The sequence below is a fragment of the Melanerpes formicivorus genome, unplaced genomic scaffold (genome assembly GCF_026170545.1).
Source record: "Melanerpes formicivorus ecotype bairdi unplaced genomic scaffold, bMelFor1.0.p_v2 SCAF_22, whole genome shotgun sequence".
Classification (NCBI taxonomy): Eukaryota; Metazoa; Chordata; class Aves; order Piciformes; family Picidae; genus Melanerpes; species Melanerpes formicivorus.
The window spans coordinates 8,745,877-8,764,391 of NW_027142374.1; the positions used below are offsets into that span (position 1 = coordinate 8,745,877).

At 36.4% G+C, this 18,515-nt stretch overlaps 1 protein-coding gene across 1 annotated transcript in view; it reads left to right on the top strand.

Moving 5' to 3' along the window:
• Positions 1–18,515, top strand: part of TENM1 (teneurin transmembrane protein 1) — an 876,004-nt gene that overhangs the window by 130,334 nt on the left and 727,155 nt on the right. Inside the window, exon 2 of the mRNA XM_068152080.1 lies at positions 12,291–12,385. The gene's annotated coding sequence lies outside the window, so the exon portion shown is untranslated. The remainder of the gene's footprint in view (positions 1–12,290; positions 12,386–18,515) is intronic.

Here is an 18,515-nt window from a genome sequence, read left to right on the forward strand (position 1 = left end):
TCCAAAGGCACAGCTCTAATTTCTTTGGTTCTTAGGTAAGCCCTGGGATCCAGATGAACTAAAGGCTGTTGATGGTCTTGCCCATGACCGTCCAGTACACTTGTGGAAGAGCAAATAGGTTGTGTTGTTTGACTGGCACCACGTTGTTGTTGTTATTATTATTGTTGTTATTATTACCACTACATAATTATTAAGTACTCTTTAGTGCTTACCTACGTGGCTGGTGAAAAAGGCACCTTTTTTTTTCTTTTCTTTTTTTTTTCTGATTGATTACACAGGGATAGCAGTTGAAATGCTTAACATGCTATGTAATTTTAGGTGAAAATTAATTAGTGTGAACAGGCAAGGCACCCCATGGTGTCACTGTTTAGTCAGTTTTCTATGGAGAATCACATTTTAAGAGGAAACCCAGTCTCTTTTTTCCATTCTCAAGACACGATAAAAACAAATGATTTAATATTAGTAACTGATGTGTCACCTTACCACGTTTTCCTTCAGCAAGAAGGTGATTGTTCTGTACCATATGTTCCACTGCCATTAGTGAAGGAAAAGGGGTGGGTGGGGACAACTGGCAAAGATTAAGCAAAAATAAAAAACCCCAAACCAACAACAAGCGCACAAAAAAATCAAACAAATGCTATTGCTATTTTCCAGTGTGGCCCTGCCAACTCCTGCTTGGAAAAACTGCTTGGGAACCTGCTCATCCATGCTTTTTGATGCATGGATGCATCAGTTTGTATATATCAATTTGTAAATATTGAAGAAATCTCTCTGCACCATAATTCAAATCACTTGTCAGGGACATTTTAAATGCTCACACTCTGGTGCTGTGTGACGGTGAGATGGTCATTTACAATATGTTGAGTCTCTAAATTGCTGTGATAAGTGGCTTAAACGAAAGAGAAACAAGAGCCTGATTAAGAAAAGAAAATTAGTAAGATCAATTTTTGATAAATACAGTGACTGGAACGGAGCAACGAAGGCTGTTCTTATGTTAAATCTGTTAAGATGGTGTTACCAAAAGGTTTACAAGAATGATTTCTGTGTGGCCAATCTTAAATGTGATAAGAAGTAAAATGTTTTGGTGATTTCGCATCAGTAATTATTTGATAGCAGTGTTGGCTGGAAGAAAATGTATGCAAAGAAAGGAAGCACAGGCTTGGTTCTTCCAGCTGAAGTTTTAGACCTCTACTCTCCAGTTTTACTGTTGAGCTTTATGCAAGAGATTGCGCTCAGACAGGCAAACCCATAGAAATTCATGTCATCAAAATAGCTGGCTATTGTGTTTACCGCTGTGTTCTCAACAGCATGTGGGAGAACACATGCTGTAATATTGTGCTTTGGGTTATTTGGCACGTGCTATAAATGAGCATTTGGAAGAGATGGGATCTGTGATTTGAGGAAAGACTGTGAGAAAGAATATAAGAGAATTTATTCACTACTGCTTCAGCTGGACTTCCTCTTCCCCTTATTTCTGAGTTAAAAACTGTTATCAGTAGCCGGAATCAAGCTTCCTACATGCGCCTTTGTTCAAAATTTTAATCCTGTCAAGAATAGTCACTGCCTTTTTTCTTTTTCTACAGAAAGTGTGGAGTTTTCTTGTGTACACAAGGTAGTTCAGAGTTTTATCTTAAGTGTGTGTTTAGAGGGTTTCTGAGAGGTTTTTGTTGTTGTTCATTCAAAATGTTCTAACAGTAGAAAAAGACCTTATGGTAATCTGTTGCTTTGGTTTTTGCTTGGTTTTGTTGTTTGTTTGAGGTTTTTTATTTATTTTATTTCATAGAGAAAACAATTTACATAAGTGTGGGCTTCTGAGACCATTGATTTACACTTAGAGGCTCAGCACTCCTCTTTTCCAATCCCTTCTAATCCTTTTGTGGTTTTGAAGGTTTTGTGATGTGTGGCAGAGATGGGCTTTGTCTGTTGTATCACATCTTTTAAGGGCCAGAGACAAAAAGTTCCTCAAAACCCACTACACAAGGACATTGGGATCATCATAATGTAGCATAATGGAACGTCAAAAGTGTGGCCAGCAGATCAAGAGTGGGGATTCTAGTTGACAGTTCTAGATGATGGATTCTAGTTCACAGATTCTAGATGACAGTTTAGTCTACTCTGGTAAGACCCTACCTGGAGTACTGCATCCAGCTCTGATGCCCTGCACACAAGGACAGGGACCTGATGGAGTGAATTGAGAGGAGGACTATGAAGATGCTGAAGAGTAGATTTAGTTTGGACATTAGGAGGAAGTTCTTTACTATGAGGGTAGCGGAACACTGTTAACAGGTTGCCCAGGGAGGTACATGAGATGCCATCCCTGAGATATTCAAAGTCAGGTTCGGCAGACCTCTGAGAAACCTGATCTAATGGAGGATGTCCCTGCTTACTGCAGGGGGATTGGACTAGATGACCTTTGGAGGTTTCTTGCAACCCAAACCATTCTATGTCTCTATAACAAAGCAAGACAGGGGATTTTTTTCTATATTGGGTAAACCCACATCAGCCTTGTTTGCTAATATTGCTTTAAAATGTTGTAAGGTTTTTCTATCATATCTGCTGCAGCTCTGATTATGGGCTCCTCCATCTGCAAGGATATTTTCAGGTATATTTAGCTTTAAGCATATGTGTAGTCTGGCTGAATAACCAAATTGCTTGCACATAAAGATGAGTGAACATACTTAAAGTTATGAAGTTTATTCTCCACAATGGCAACAAATGGCATTTCAGGCAGGTTACTCCATAAATTAATGCTTGAGTCTGTGTACAAATCCCTTTCAATGGCCTAATTAATAAATAATTACTTGGATTTTACATAGGACACTAGAAGTGTTGTTGGTTTGATTTGGTTGAAAGTTACAACATTGCATTTTAATTACTGAATTTGCTCAGTTTTTCTTAAAAAAGAATTTCACTCTTCTAGGTCCAAGAAAGCACACCTTGCTACTCTAGCTAAATAAGTACTCAAGGATTGCCTGCAATGTCTATAATTTATTTTCTTTCCATGGAGGAAACTCTATAGTAGATATACGGTGTCACCAATCTGATACAGAATAACATATTCTAAAAAGAGAATGAAAATGTACTTTTTGGTATAAATCACACTATTGATTTCCTGTTAGAAACACAATTTTGATTCCTTTTCATTGTTTCAGGGAGAGAAATTTGTTTGATAAACAATTCCTGAAAATATCCAGCTTCCTGTTACTAAAAGTGCTGTAAAGAATTATTGCAAATGAGGCAGGTGTGAGGTGCCAGCTTTACTTTCATTACTTTTCCCAGTGACAAATATTTCTGTGTACAGGTCATGTTGAACATTGTGACTGTTTTCCTTAGGGGTATGAGTTTTCAAATAAGGGAGAGAAAATATTGTGGAAAGCAGAAAATGGCTACTTGGTTCTACCTCCCAAAATTGTCGGTGGAGACTCCAGGCTGTTCATAGCATCTAAAATAGATTGCTGGGTTTTGTTTGGGTTTGTTGTGGGCTGTTTTTTGTCTTGTTTGTTTTGTTTTGGTTTTTTTTTTGCTCTCACTTGACTTATGTTTAAAGCTGATGATGCCCCTTTAAATCTGCTGTCGCTTGTGCTGCCAAGGGGCCCATATATGCAGGTCCTTATTTCATGTGTTTGCCCAGCTATTGACTGGGATGAAGAGGATAGGTAGGTAAAAAAGAAGTTCTTTTTAAAACTTCACATTTTTCTTACAGATGGATGAGGGACATGTTGAAATTAAAATCTCCTTACTTCTACAGAAAGCAGATATATGTTTGTATCCCTTCAAATCTGCCTTAGACAATATTTTATTATTTACAAGTGTCGTGTTGCTACACTGAATAATGCAGCATGGGTTGACCTACTTTAATGTTGAAACAGTGATTTACCTGTCATCATTTTTGAGCAAACAGAAATATTTGTTCTTTTCTTCAAGCAGAAGTACAAAACGAGGGCAGATATTTGCAGGCATCAGTAAACCTCAGTGGACTAAAGTGTGTTTTTACTGTATATTGTAGTCTCCTAATTTCATCCAAACTATTGCTTATCTAAATATGGTGGAGCAGAGAGCTGTGATCTACAGCATAAACATTTGTTACCAGATTTGGGCATGTCACATTTGCAATCAATGCTTACTGCCTGCATTGCATGAGTACATTGATACATTCTGTTATATAGATTAAATATTTGGCATACATGCTTTCTGAAAGTTCTGTGTATAATCAGCAATAAAGGAACAAACAGTTCAGCTGATGAGCTAAAGGGCACATCTTTAAATAGTCTATAAAAGGAGACAACATGTCCAAGCATTTGTTATGTAGGTGTCTTTTTAGAGCACTTAATTTCTATACTGAAAAAGCTCCCAAATTTTTATTAGCCATCTGTTTATAGTAGGTGTGTACTTGTGATTGGTTTTGTTTTTTCCCTTTTAACTGCAATGACTACACTGGCAGCAAGAACAAGTTAAAAGTGTAGCTTGTCTCCTCAAAGCTCTGCTCTTACATATGGCTCAATCTGTTAAAATACAGACTGGTTGCTCAAGCCACCTTAAGGGGAAAGCACTGGGCATGCTGCTCCTGAAATTAGGTATGCAGACACACTAACAGTAGCAGCAATCACGTCCATTGTTTGCTGGCTGGAGCACCAACTGTGTATAAAAATTTTCTAATTACTGTACTGGCTGCAGCTCCTTGCTACTGAGCATCCACCACCGTCTCCTTGTGTAGGAAATGAGATATTCTTTGTAGGTAACTATTTATATTTACTTTTTTTTTGGGGGGGGGGGGGTTTATAATCATTCATGCCAAATATTTTCACATTTACTGTTTTGAATTGCATGCCATATGTATTGTCCTGACCTTTAAATGAATTGGCCCTGTTTAAAAACTAGGGAACAGAGTGGATTATGTGTAACTTTTATAGAGCAAAGGAATCCACTTGATTCTTGAGGAGCAGGCTCACCTCTTGACACAAAAGTATTTTAAGAAATGCTTTCATTCGATCTGATCACAGCACTTGGTGAAATTGCAGCTGGTTTGTGACATGCAAGTTAAAACTAATCTGATTTTTCTGCTCCTCTCTCCTCTGTCCCCTCTCTCCTCATCCATGGTGGGATGGGGACTTCCCCCTTCTTTCATTCTCTGGCTTGAAATGAAGAGGCAGTCCAGCCAAAGCTACTCTTACATCTGGGTGATATTCAAAGACTATGCTGCACCCTGTCCAGGAAATTAAGCCATGCATGCAATACTACAAGATAGGGCCTTCACTACAAATGTAGAGGAATATCCCTGTTGCTTGAATGTACTCAAGAATGAATGCTCTTAAGATGTGTAATAGGCCTCTGGGATTGTGTCTTTTTGAGTCAAGTTTCCTCTCATGAGTTTTTTTTCTTATCTTAATAAATGCTGGTCTACTCAAGGCTGTGAACAAGAATAAGTTAGTTCTCAATTCTTGCATGTTTATGTGCAGTATCCTTTGCTTTTTATGTATTCAAGCAAATAAAAGTAGCTGATTCTCCCACAAAGGATAGAAGGATACTCAGAAGTAACTGTTGAAAAAGTTTCTCTTCTGTTTCAGACTGAGGTATTTTTAGATATTACTCAAGAAATCTTGTGAGATTTCTCTATCACTCAGCTACTCACTATCTACAATTCTGTGTAGCTCAAATAATTGTCACCTCTGTTCCTCTCCCTTTCTCTCTTTTTCACTAACATTTAGAACACTTCTGTTTCTATAGATTTCAGATACTCCAGTTATGTTATCAAGCACATACTCTGGTTTATGTCAGAATTAATGAGTGACTTTGCCCACAAGTGTGTAATTTTTCTCTGTATACAAAATATGCAGGCAGGGCATATTTTAGTACCTAGGGCTGCTATAGTATAAGTTATATTGATGTATGGTGCAGCCTCCTTAATAAGATCATTGCGGGAGTACTTTGCATGTGGTAGGTGCGTAATGCGCAGCTGATATTTGTAGCTGACAGCAGTCATCACACTGATTCATGCAACATGTGAGCTGTAAATATTCTCTGAGCAGCAGGCACATCAGCAGTATCTCTTACACATCCAAATATTACATGGTGTGCATTTTTAGCTGTATTCAAGCAGTACTATGGCCTAAGTTACTTTACCCTTTGGAAATGATATTTTAATGCTAGTGCTTTTCTGGTTTCAGTACACTGATAATGAGGAAAATGTATTACTTCCTAGGAAATAAAAGATTTAGTTGGAGAAGACAATTACCAATAATGATCATTAGCAATCTTGTGGATTTGAACTTGCAGATCTCTTCCTGTTTTGTAGTTCAGATTGAGCCAAGTTGGACAAATAGCCTGAAATGCTGTTGTGTTCAAAATAGCATCATGGACTCACTGTGTGTGTACCTGTGGTAGCTAAACAGAGAGAAGACTTTGGTACCATGAACTCTCACCTCTGGTAATTTGGTTCTTAAATGTCTTGTCCTGCAAAATATGCTTTGGAGATATTAACTTTATGAGAGTAACCTTGGGTAGTTTTCTGTACTCATGGCCTTATATCACCACCTTTATCTGGGATATGAGGAAGGTTTTGAATGCTTTTAGTCTGTTTCAGGGGAAAATCAAACAAGTTGACCCAACCTAGCACTCAGTGATTATTTAAACTATCAGATGGACTATAGACACCCACTATTTTAAGCCTTGCTTAGGTCAAGCTCCAAATGGAGACTCTGAATGTCTAGCTCTTGCTCCACCAGTGCTTAGAAAGAGATGGTCGGTTACAAAGAGGACCCAAAAAGTTGCATTTGTTCATTAGGGCTCATCCTTGGTCCTAGTTTAGATGCAAGGGTGGTTGTAGTCTGCCTCTGGTGTGTATCATATGATCAGAGGAACATCAAAACCTGTATATCTGTTCTACAAGATCCTACAAAACTTGTTTCATTGAGTTTTCAGTAGAATTTCAATGTGACTTGGCATAACCTTCAAACAAACATCAGAGGAGTGGGATTTTGCTCACTGCTGTCTCTCATGTTTGTCACCTACAAAAAAATCTTGAAAAGTTTTGGAGTTTATGGTTTGGTCCTTTCCACCCTCACCCCCAACCCAGTAGAGATGATAAATGATCAGCCTTTGTGGTGAAAATGCATACCTGACGTTTGAATGTCACTCTTGTCAATTTAGGAGATTTGCACACAGGAAAAAAAATGATAGGCAATGAGAGGCAATAATTCCACTAGAAAAATATCTGATAATGTAGTGTATTTTAGACTTAATAATATATTGCAAGGCATAGTTCCTAAATTTTTGTGAGCATGATGTTGTCTTCAGTCTCCTTTCTTAGGGGTCCTGCAGAGAACTTTTTTGTTGAGAAACCAAGGTTTAGGTCTAATGTTTTCTGTAACAGACTACCCCACTCTCACAGCTTTTTTTTTTTTATGCCTAATGAAATGTAAGTAGTAAAACTGATTAAGTTGAAAATTGCAGGGTTTTGTAATGAGGAAGGTGCATAAAAATTATTTGAGACTAAAGTACTGATTAGATTTTACAGTGAAATCTAACTAATGAGATCTGCCTACTTGATGAGTGATATTTGGATGCAATTTTAATGAAGACAAGCCCTTTTTTGAGCTAAAGGAATGCTAGGTTAGGATTATTAATATTAAGTTATTTTCAGGATTTTGTTTACCTTGGAGAGTACATTAGTTTTAGTGTTGGCAACCACGTATTCTTCAGACTGGCCCTACCTTTTCCAGCAATTAATTTATGACCTTAGGAAACTGAGTGGTAAAACATTTAGTAACATAAGAGAGGTTAAGAATTTGCCCTGAAGCTTCATATTAATATTGATATGTTGTTGGGCAGTATATATGTAAAATGAAAGTAATATGAGGAAGAAAGGGCTCTGAGATAAACCTGGAAACAGAAAGAAAAGTGAACTTCCTTCCCTGGCATAGCTCAAGAAAGTTAAACAACTGTCGTGAATTGGAGGATAGCTTAAATCTTTCAAAGAGAAAGTTTAATTCTTGTAGGCTTGGTGTGTGGGTTATTTTTGGTTTGGTTTGGGGTTTTTGCTTGTGGTTGGTGTTTTTTGTTTGTTTGTTTTTAATTAAGAATGTATATGATGTACTGTCAGATTAGCACTAAACTTGGTGCATTGAGGAAATTCACTGGTGGATAGCAGCTGCCAAACCACCTAGATACCGACTGACTGTCTTACAGCTCCAAACATTGGGGCCACGAGGAGGTGTAGGTCATCACTCCAGTGGAAAACTATGCTTTCTTAAATAAGCTTCTGTGAGATTCTTGCTGCTTACCTTCCTTATGCACTGTAACTGAAAAGCTACTGATGTAACAGGGTATTTAAGAGGTACCAAGAGTCAAGGTCTCTTTGGCTTGTGATCAGTATTTGAAGACTGGTAGTGCCCAGGCTGGGCCATGCCTAGAGGCATCTCAGAAGGTCTCCCATCTGACATCACTGATACACTTCTTTGTGTCGATGGCCTGTGAATGGAAATTGTCAGAAGAGCAAACACTAATCTATGTGTCATTTTCACTTTGATTCTTGGTCTGTTGTCTGTAGGAACAGTCCAGTCTACCGCCTCACTTTATCCTTTAAACTGAGACCTACAGAAGTACAACAAAATAATAATAGAAGTATGAAGCCATTTTAATCAGTTCTGTGCTACAGAGCAAACTGTTCTTCTAGGATAGGACCACATCTACCTTCATTTTATGGTTTTACTTACAGTTGGGAACAAACATTTAATTGAATCCACAGCTAGAACTTTATCATGGCAGCTGGTTCTTGAGACTTTTTCAGATATTTAAGAAGATGTAAATACAAACAGGATGGCAGCTTGACTTCAGAGTCAAAATATACCCTCTTGAACAACTGAAATGCAATATATGGCACTCTTCCTTCAAGGAGGATAGTAATTTGGCTGCAGAGTGTCAGAAAAGAGGACTCTCTAGTTATGCTGTGATTCAGTTGCCACAGCAACCTGGTCCCTACTTGCAGCAAAGGAAGCAAAACATATGGTAGAAATATTGTGCTAATCCAAGAAATCTCAAGATTACTCAAACAATAACTCTCCAAATTCAGATTTCCCCCCTCAAAAATGTTAATCAAACTGCTTTACAGTATATATTGGAAAATCATTATAGTTATTGTAGAAGTAAGAAACCTTGCCTGGAAAACTGCCAAAGTTATAAACAAAGCTAGAAAGTTAAAAGGGGAATAGTTTATGCTGTGGGCTTCAGTCGAGATAGTTTTCTATACCATAAACTAACAAAGTGTGTAGGAATACACTTGACAGTTCTTGAATCAGAAGTTACTGAGAAGTCCTCCTTTGAATTACACATGGACACAGGGCGTGATTGACCTTCAAATGTATATAGTGGGTTGCAGACTGACTCAAGCTGGAACCTGAAACTGTGTTTCCTAACTAAAGTTGAGGACAGGAACCCTAGGAAAGAGTCATCTCTGAATATTACTTTTCCTGTGGATTCCTGAACTGCTGGCAGGTCCTCCAGGGTGCTGCATGATATCACATCATTTCCAACTTGTGTATCACAGCATTGCAGAACATTTGGGGTTGGAAGGGACCTTGAAAGATCATCTAGTCTAACCTTAATATAACAAAAATCAGTTATTAATAACTTATTTTAAAATAACTTGTTTCAAAATGAGAATATTGACACGATGGATGTATTCTTGATAAGCATTCTGATACCAGACTACAAATCATACAGGAGAAATGATCATGTTGGAAAAAGGTTAAAAGTCTAAAGTAAACCTGGAGGCAAACAACTATCATATTCCTTGATTACTTCTCTAAAAATTACTTTCATCTTTGCCCAGTTGGCAAAATTAAATTTGATCTTCTGCTTTTTCAGAAGGTGTATTAATTCCAGACTGAGGGCCAGTGATGAAATTGTGGCCTGTAATTATATCTATGAAAAATTTTGTAACTGCAGCTGTGATTATACAGTGACATGTTCAGTGTAAGCTACTATGTTAATCAGCGATAATCCATACTTGGCATCCAAGCTTGACAAATACATTAAAATGTCATTATATGTTCTCTAAGTTCCAATCTTCTGTTTTTGACCACAGCTCTTTAAGCATAACATTTCTGATGGAGGATGAAAAGACAATGTCAGCAAGCTTCTTTGTGGTGGAGTTAACCTATGTTTGGATCGTGTTTCTACCCATGTGACCTGTAATCATGTCTACTAATGGGTGCAAATGGGTTTTCTTTTACCACTAGCAAAAGTACTTCAAATTTTAGTTTGAATGAGTTAAACATTCATATGAAAGTTGTCACTTCTTTATTTTTTTCTAATAAATAAATAATGGCCAACTCATAGGCAACCAGCACCAGAACAAGAGGACACAGTCTCAAGCTGTACCAGGGGAGGTTTAGGCTGGATGTTTGGAAGAAATTCATCATAGAGAGAGTGATTACGTATTGTAATGGGTTGCCCAGGGCAGCAGTGGAGTCACCATCACTGGAGGTGTTTAAGAAGAGACTGGATGGGGTGCTTGGTGCCATGGTTTAGTTGATTAGATAGTATTGGATGATAGGTGGGACATGATGATCTCGAAGGTCTCTTCCAACCTGGTCTGGTCTGGTCTGGTCTGGTCTATTCTATTCTATTCTATTCTATTCTATTCTATTCTATTCTGTTCTGTTCTGTTCTGTTCTGTTCTGTTCTGTTCTGTTCTGTTCTGTTCTATTCTATTCATCACCCATGGGTTTAATTCCTTTATTTTTTGTATTGTTTTTGAAACTAGCTTAAAACTGACTATAATACAGGAAAGAATATGCCACTTCCAAACATGGAGGGATCTTGAAATTTTTTTAATATAATGAAAAATTCAAGGGGTAATTTTTAAAAAGTGAACTTTCTCTGACTTGATTTGAAAAGAACTATGGCAAATATTTGATAAAACCCGCAAAAATGCGTAGAGAGTAACTGAGTGAGAATAACCCTGGCTATGATTAAACAGAAACATGAAATAGATGGAGGACTGAAAGGTCAATTGTAGAGAGAAATTACTACCTCCACTAGCAGTTTCATGTCTTATATCTATAAGACAGGCTGCTCAGGTTAAAATGATATATATTCTATATATGTCTAAACTGACCTCTAGGAAATTGCATTAGAAATAGACCTGAGTGGAAAAATTGATTGGAGGATGGTGGTTATATGGAGTTATTTGGAGGTTTGAAACAGAAAACATTTACAAATAATCTCTAATTTATCATTTCAGACATGGATTTTGACCTAAAAACTAATATTCAATTTTTTTTTAATTTGACCTTTTCCATTACTTTTAAAATGAAATTCCATTCCAAGATAAAATTAAGTAACGGACTGGGAACATTTACCTGGTTGTTTTTTCCTGATCCTAGGATATGGTGGTTACTAAATGAAATAATGAATGTTCTATCTGCTTTAAATTGGTGCCAGCTTTAAGACAATAATTCTTTGCAGTGTTTTGCAACTGTTCTGCATACATTTTTATATACATAAGAAATAGAATGTTCTAATGCATATAAAAATATAATTTAGTGGTGTATGTGTAAACAAAACTTGACTTTTTTCTGTATTGGAGGGAATTGCCAAGTAGCCTGATCCACAGTTCCTAGACAAGCAGCATGTGATAATAACTACTTTAATGCATTTTTCAGTATCCTGCAGCCTAGTTAATTTCTGGTGTATAAATATATTAATGGAGGTGAATCCATTTCCAGACAATATGTGGCCTTCAAAATTTGTATAAATTGATGTTTCTTAGGACCAAGTCCAACTCTATTAATTAATGGACACGGTCCACATTATGAAGTAGAGAAGAGGACTTCAATGATGCAACTGCACTGGAGGAAATCACATGGAGTTATATTTGATCTAGCTAGTAGAATACACCATGGGTATTGGTTTTTTTCCTTAATATTTTCCCAGTGAAAAATAATTTTTACTATGGAACCATTATAAGTGGTGCCTCTTTTTTGTACATTGATTTTCTATTCTTACTAAATATTTGTTATATTTCATTGTTATTAAAAGCAAACATTTTTAAGATGAAAGGCAATCCAGAAGTGCTAGTTACTGCAGAATCTGGAGGATCACAAATATCATTAGTGCACTGATTAAACAATGTTATTTAATGTTGAATTAAATATCTTACAACTGTGGTTTGCATTTACTTCTAAAATTACTGATTTAAACAGTCATTTGGATTTTGGAGCTCTGTTGCCAATCCAAGTTACCTTTTCAGATCTGAATAAAATGTTCTTCATTTGTCTTCTTTCCAGCAGCATAACTCTGTCACACTCATCAGCTGAGCTTGCAGGAGATGAAGAGAGGATTCCTTGACTTTTTGGAAAGAAAGAAGGTTGGAACAAATAATTAGGTGAGTTTAAAAGAAGCAACTACACCATTATTTTTCTGTGAATCTCTTTGTGACAAATATGGTATCAGATTAAAGTCTGTGAAAAATGTAGATAAGGACAAGTAAAAAATCCCAGTGAATTAATAGAGGTAAATATTTAATCAATATTTGACTCCCTGTGGGCTGATCTGACATTTTTAAAAGTTACTTCTGAATAATACTTAATATACATATTATGTCTATGAATACAACTGATTTTGAACCAATTAGCTGCTCAAAATTTGTGGTGCGTAAACTGGATTGGTCTTATAGGTCAACACGTAAGTTTCTCTACATCAAAAGATCATTTTTTCTTTCAGATCCATTTCTAATGCAAGTAGAATTATTAACAGAAGATTCACTTTCCAGATACACTACTCTTTCCTTTTTTTAAAAAAAATTATTTCCTTTTCATACATTCACCTATGCTACAGAATTCCTCTTAACAGACTTCTTAACTAGAAGTGCATTAAAAATTAAGATGAGCAGTATGAAGCTACTCAAACTGAAATTCAGATTCAGGACTTTCACTGAACACTCATAAAAAACATTTCTTTGCTTACACGGTATGGAATTCTGCTCAAGGTCCATTACTGGTAAAGAAACCCAAACAAACAAACCAACCAACCACAAAAAAACTCCAAAACAAACCAGAAATCAGACATAGTGAAATAAATGAGTGAAAAAAACCCAACAAAACCCAAAAATACCCTGGTACTGCGGAGAAGTGCTTTATTCACCTTTAGATTTAATTTTCAAAACTGAAGGAGTTTGCTTCAGGGAAGAATTGAGTATGACCATAATTCTTGTCAGTCCTGTAACTTCTTCAAGAGTTGGTGTATCCTTGAAATAACAGACATCAAATTACAGGGAGTGCTTCATTCAATAAAAAATATTCACTTATGGTAAAATTGCTGACAGTTCTGCTCTGTATTGCCCTCAGTGTTATTCTTTGTCTCTGCACAGTTCATCTTGTCCTCCTTTAGCTTCATTTTCAGAGTATCCCAGTATATTACAGGTTGGAAGGGAGCTCAAGAGATCATCGGGTCCAACCCCCCTGCCAAAGCAGGATCACTTAGGGTAGTCTGTGCAGGAATGAATCCATGTGGGTTTTCAAAGTCTCCAGAGGAGGAGACTCCACAACCTCCCTGGGCAGCCTGCTCCAGATCTGTCACCCTCACTGTAAAGAAGTTTCTCCTCACGTTGAGGTGAAATCTTCCATGTACAAGTTTGAACCCGCTGTTCCTTGTCATATTATTATGCACTCTGTGCTTCAAGTGTGTTTCCAAAGGTGGATTTCTGAGAAGTCATTTGAAAGGAATTAAAAGGTCTCTCATTATTGGCTATTTGGTAGCTCCTAAAGCTGCATATAACTATGCACAACTTATATGAAGTTATGGCTTATAGGAAGTTGCCTTTAAACGAAGCTGTGCTTTTACCCATGGTTTGGCTTAGATCTTGCTTTGTTTCAAACATTCATTAATGCTGGTTGATGTATGAGCATGTTATACACATCCAATGAGTGGGGGCATCAGAAACATAAAGAAAAAGGCTTTCATTTCTTCATGCTAATTTTTACTGTTAATTTTCTATATTCTTTACTGAACAAGATATGTTTTTCAATGTGAAATTAGTTTGCTTAACCTCACTGCCCAAGGTATCATAGGAAGTGAAGGTTCTGAGAAAGAGCTCAGCCTTACACTGCTGATGGAGATGATTTCTATTTTCTAGCTTTATGTGTCAAAGCTATATCATCTGGAAGTTCATGACTATCAATAAAATGCTTCATGGCAGTAGAAATACAGAGAAATGTGTTTAAGTACAGATTTCACAAGATGTACAAGAGAGGAGCAGTTGCTTTGTTGTGACTACATAAGCATACAAACTATTCTGTTGTGTTGGCAAGTGCCAGTCTTACTGTTGTGGTGGTTTGTTTTTTCCCCCTGTCCTTCTTTCCTTGCTAAATTTCCGCTTGTTGAGTTTCATGCTAATGTGGTAAGCTCAGTCAGGTGAAGACGCTGATACATTTAGAAAAAAGATTGCACGTCCCTACCTGTGGCAGTGCTACCAGTACAGGATTTAATTCAACTGTTATTTTCCCTGTAGAAATCAGAATGTTGCAGCCTTCTGATCTGACCCTCAGTGTTGTTTACTTCCTCATTAGAGTCCAATGAGTATGTTTGCACTTTGATCTAATGCACACAATGTGTAGCTATGAATTTCCTTGACAGGCACCATCTCTGCTTTATTTAGTGAGCAGCATTATTGAGGTTCCAGTTCCAACTAAGCCCCTTGGCTGTAGCTCTTGTGTTTATTCGAAGCAATGAATGCTAAAGTAATCATATTAGAAAATGATCAGAAGCCTTCCCAAATAGACAATTCTATTAATATATTTGAAATATCTTAAGAGATTTTAGTGTTGCAGGGGATCTACATCAGACCTAAAGGTTACATTTCAAGGTGGACAGATACAAACTATACATCTTTATGCATTTGTATGCATGCACATGTTTTAATATCGGGGGAAAAATGATCAGATTTGCAAGGTATCAATTTACACTTCAGCCCAATCTCTGGAACATCTAGTTCAACAGATGCATTTTTGACAGCAGGATTAAACCACAGAATTCAAGAGACTGGAAAATTTGGGAAATTTCAGATTAATAACTGTTACTATAATTATAACAGCAGGGATTTAAAAAAAAATATATATATATTTGTCTGTCAAACAACTGCACCTGGAGCTTTGCTTACCAAATAGCTTTTTCTCTATTTTCAAACAGTTTTCAGTTTTCTTCAGCATTGTGTGTTTTTAATTAACTCTATGAACTGCTATTATTTTCCCTGGAATTCAAGCAGTAAAGGTCAAATATAACTGTAGTGATGACTTCGATGACTTTGCTCTCTCAAGAAACTTTTTTTTTTTAATTTTAAATTGGGATTGTATTTTACCTGGTAAAGCAAAACTGATTGAAGAACAGATGCCTTAAGCTAAAAGTTCTTCATGCTCTTTCACATTATCAGTGAGTGCTTTAGTTATTGGGAAGAAAATAAACAAGATTAAGACCATGTTAAATCGTTATAACAAGGGCTGGAAAACAGGCCTTTAACACATTTTATTTCACACCTCTTCCAAATTTAATTCTACTCAATTCTCAATTTAATTCTACTAATTTCTTCAGTAGGAAGAACACTTGAATTATGAAGCACTTGAATTATGAAACACCAGAAAAACTTCTGCATTGTTTTCAGTTCTTTGTGAATTTTGCCTTTTAATGAGTTTGTTCCTCTAGCAAAATTGTACTTAAAAAGTTATATTATAGATGCATTTAATAAGTATGTTGTGGAGAGCACATTCATTAATTTCAGGTGTACAGACAAGATTTTCTAATTGAGATATATAGACTGGCACAGGACAGAATATGGCATTATTTCTCCTGGCAATATGTGTGTCTTTTAAAACAGTTACCAGTACTTCGGAATGACATCTCCCAGAAGCTGAGCAGAAAATGTCCTGACACTGTTCACATTTACTCTTAATTTATACCGGTCTCTGACAACGACAATGAATACTTCACGCAGATTAAAGCTCTGATAATGTGAGGGATCAGCAATTAATTCTGGCCAAGTGAATGTCTCTCATTTAGCATCTGTGAATATCTGTGTTGGTATCTTAATGCTGGTGAAAAGTCTCTAAGACATGCTTGGTTTTCCTACCTTCCCAGAAAAAGAGGATTAGGTCTGTTAGTGATGATGGACCTATTTGTGAAACAAACCTGTCTGTGTCTCCATTTATGCTCATGCTTCATGCTAAGACATGAAGGATTGTAGTTACTTAGTTAGGTGCACTTCTAGTTAGCTTATTTGATCTCCAACTTCTGCAAATTCTTCTCTGGCTGCAAAAGATACGATGTTCATCAGGTATGATGATAATCACTAGGAAATTTATTTATCAACCATTTTTATTCTGCAAGTATTTTAAATACCTCTATCTTCCTAACAACAGCAACAAATTACTTCAGATTTTACGTGGTAAACAAGGACCTGTAACCACTATACATGGAAATCTGGACTGACATACCTAAACTTCTTAGACATCTCTGCTGTGGTTCACTTCTGCACGGTGATGATTCACAATGCCATAGGCAATTCACTTTAGAGATGTTTCTCTGAGCAAACTGGATTGAGATCTGAACCTTCTACATTATTTATACAACATAATATCAAGCTGAGATAAAATCCCCACATCTCCCTCACTTTCCATTGTATTTATAATTGATGACCTATTGTGACAAGATGTAACTAATAATGCATTTGACCTTCTTGAAGGTCAATGCTCAAAAATTCCCCTTGTTAAGACAGAAATCGGAAAGCTTATACTTACTGTACAAGAAATACTTTGCACCATACAATCACTTAAATCTTAAATGAATTAACCTATACATTTATAAAATTGAATCATGGCAGAAAGAGTAACTTTTTAACTGTGATCTGTAGTAATGCTGTCAGTGAGCAGCTGTTCTGGCATTCCTTCACTGCTCACTTATTGAGCGGTCTAGGACTTTAATATAAAGTTAATGAAGTCAGTAACCTGTACTAAATAAGCAACATGACTTTATTCCATGTATAGAGTGGAATAAGTTAGAGATAACACTATGAAAAACGACTACTCAGTGATTTCATACAACATATGTAGGAGTAGATAAGAGATACTATTTCTTTAACACTTTATCATATTATGACAAGTTAATTTCCTGCTGAGTAAGAATAATTTTGCTGTGAAATAATTTATTCAGATGTTGGATGATCTCTTAAATCAGCTGGCTATAGTATTTAAGTCCCACAGATTTTTACTTCAGTAATGTAAAATACTCTTGTTAATATCATACTCTTTTTCAGTAAGTGCTGTGTTCCTTTGGAAAGTGAAATAATTTACAGTCAGAATGAGTGAGTCTGTTGCTAATTTAACTAGGAAAAATTTTAGAAGATAATGCTTCCATCAGTTAACTCTTATTTAATCTAGTGGCAGAGGAGCATGAAGTGAATCTTAAGTTTCCATTTCATTAAAAAATAAATCTTCATTCCCCTGTAGAATATAGAATCCAGAGGTAAAAAAAAAAACCCAAACCACAAATATCAGAAACTTGTAGTTCACACATCATGATGTCTGTGTCACAGTATAAGACACTGATTTGAGAATTTTGGCCCTACTTGTCCCTAAGGAGCATAGTCAAGATTAATTTTTATGGGCTATTTTAAATAACTTAAATGCCACAATGATGAGTGCTCTAGAAAAGCCTATGACAAAATTAATTATCACATCTTCAGCTCATAATATGAATTTTGTTCTGTAAATATCAGTGCCTGCAAGAAAATGTTGTGTATCTAGTCATTAACCTGCTAACACCTGTCTTTGTTAAACGACAAAGCTTCATCCATAAATAAATGAGGGCAAGGTTAATGCCAGTAAAGGAACTCGAATTCTGTCCCTTCTAATCTTTTCCCTGTAGTCAGTTTTAAGTCTCACATATCAGGGGAAAACACAAATTAATGCCGATGAGGGCAACACAGCAGCAGAAAGGTAGAGTACACAGATGAATCAATTGTCGTGAGGATTTGCAAGTAAAATTCAAACTCCTGTTAGCAATGCAATACATTTTTCTTACTCTGCAAAATTCTGGTGTAACCATCTGTTTTCAAATTGTTTGGAATCCTTCTCCAATATTAAATATGTTAACATGAAAGCAGCATATATTTCTTTCCTTACCTGTGTTCACAAACCCTAAACAGTTCTCTTGGCATCATATATATTTCTAACCTGTTGATATGTGATCGCCTGATGGTTTTGGCTGCATTCTGAGCTTTGTGCCAAAAGAGATTCTTAGGAGGAGAAATGTTAATGGACTTAGTTGGAACTCCTTCAAGCTACTGTTCACTTTGATCTTTAAAATGAATCTTCACAACTCAGATGATCAGTGGCCAAGGCTTAGAGAGGTTTGACTGTTCTGCGTGCAGTCTGCATGTTAATGAGCCTACAAGTTAGATTACTTGATTGTTTCATTTGGGGCTGTTTAGAAGCTTAAGGAAATTCTGTGGTATCTTAATTTATTCA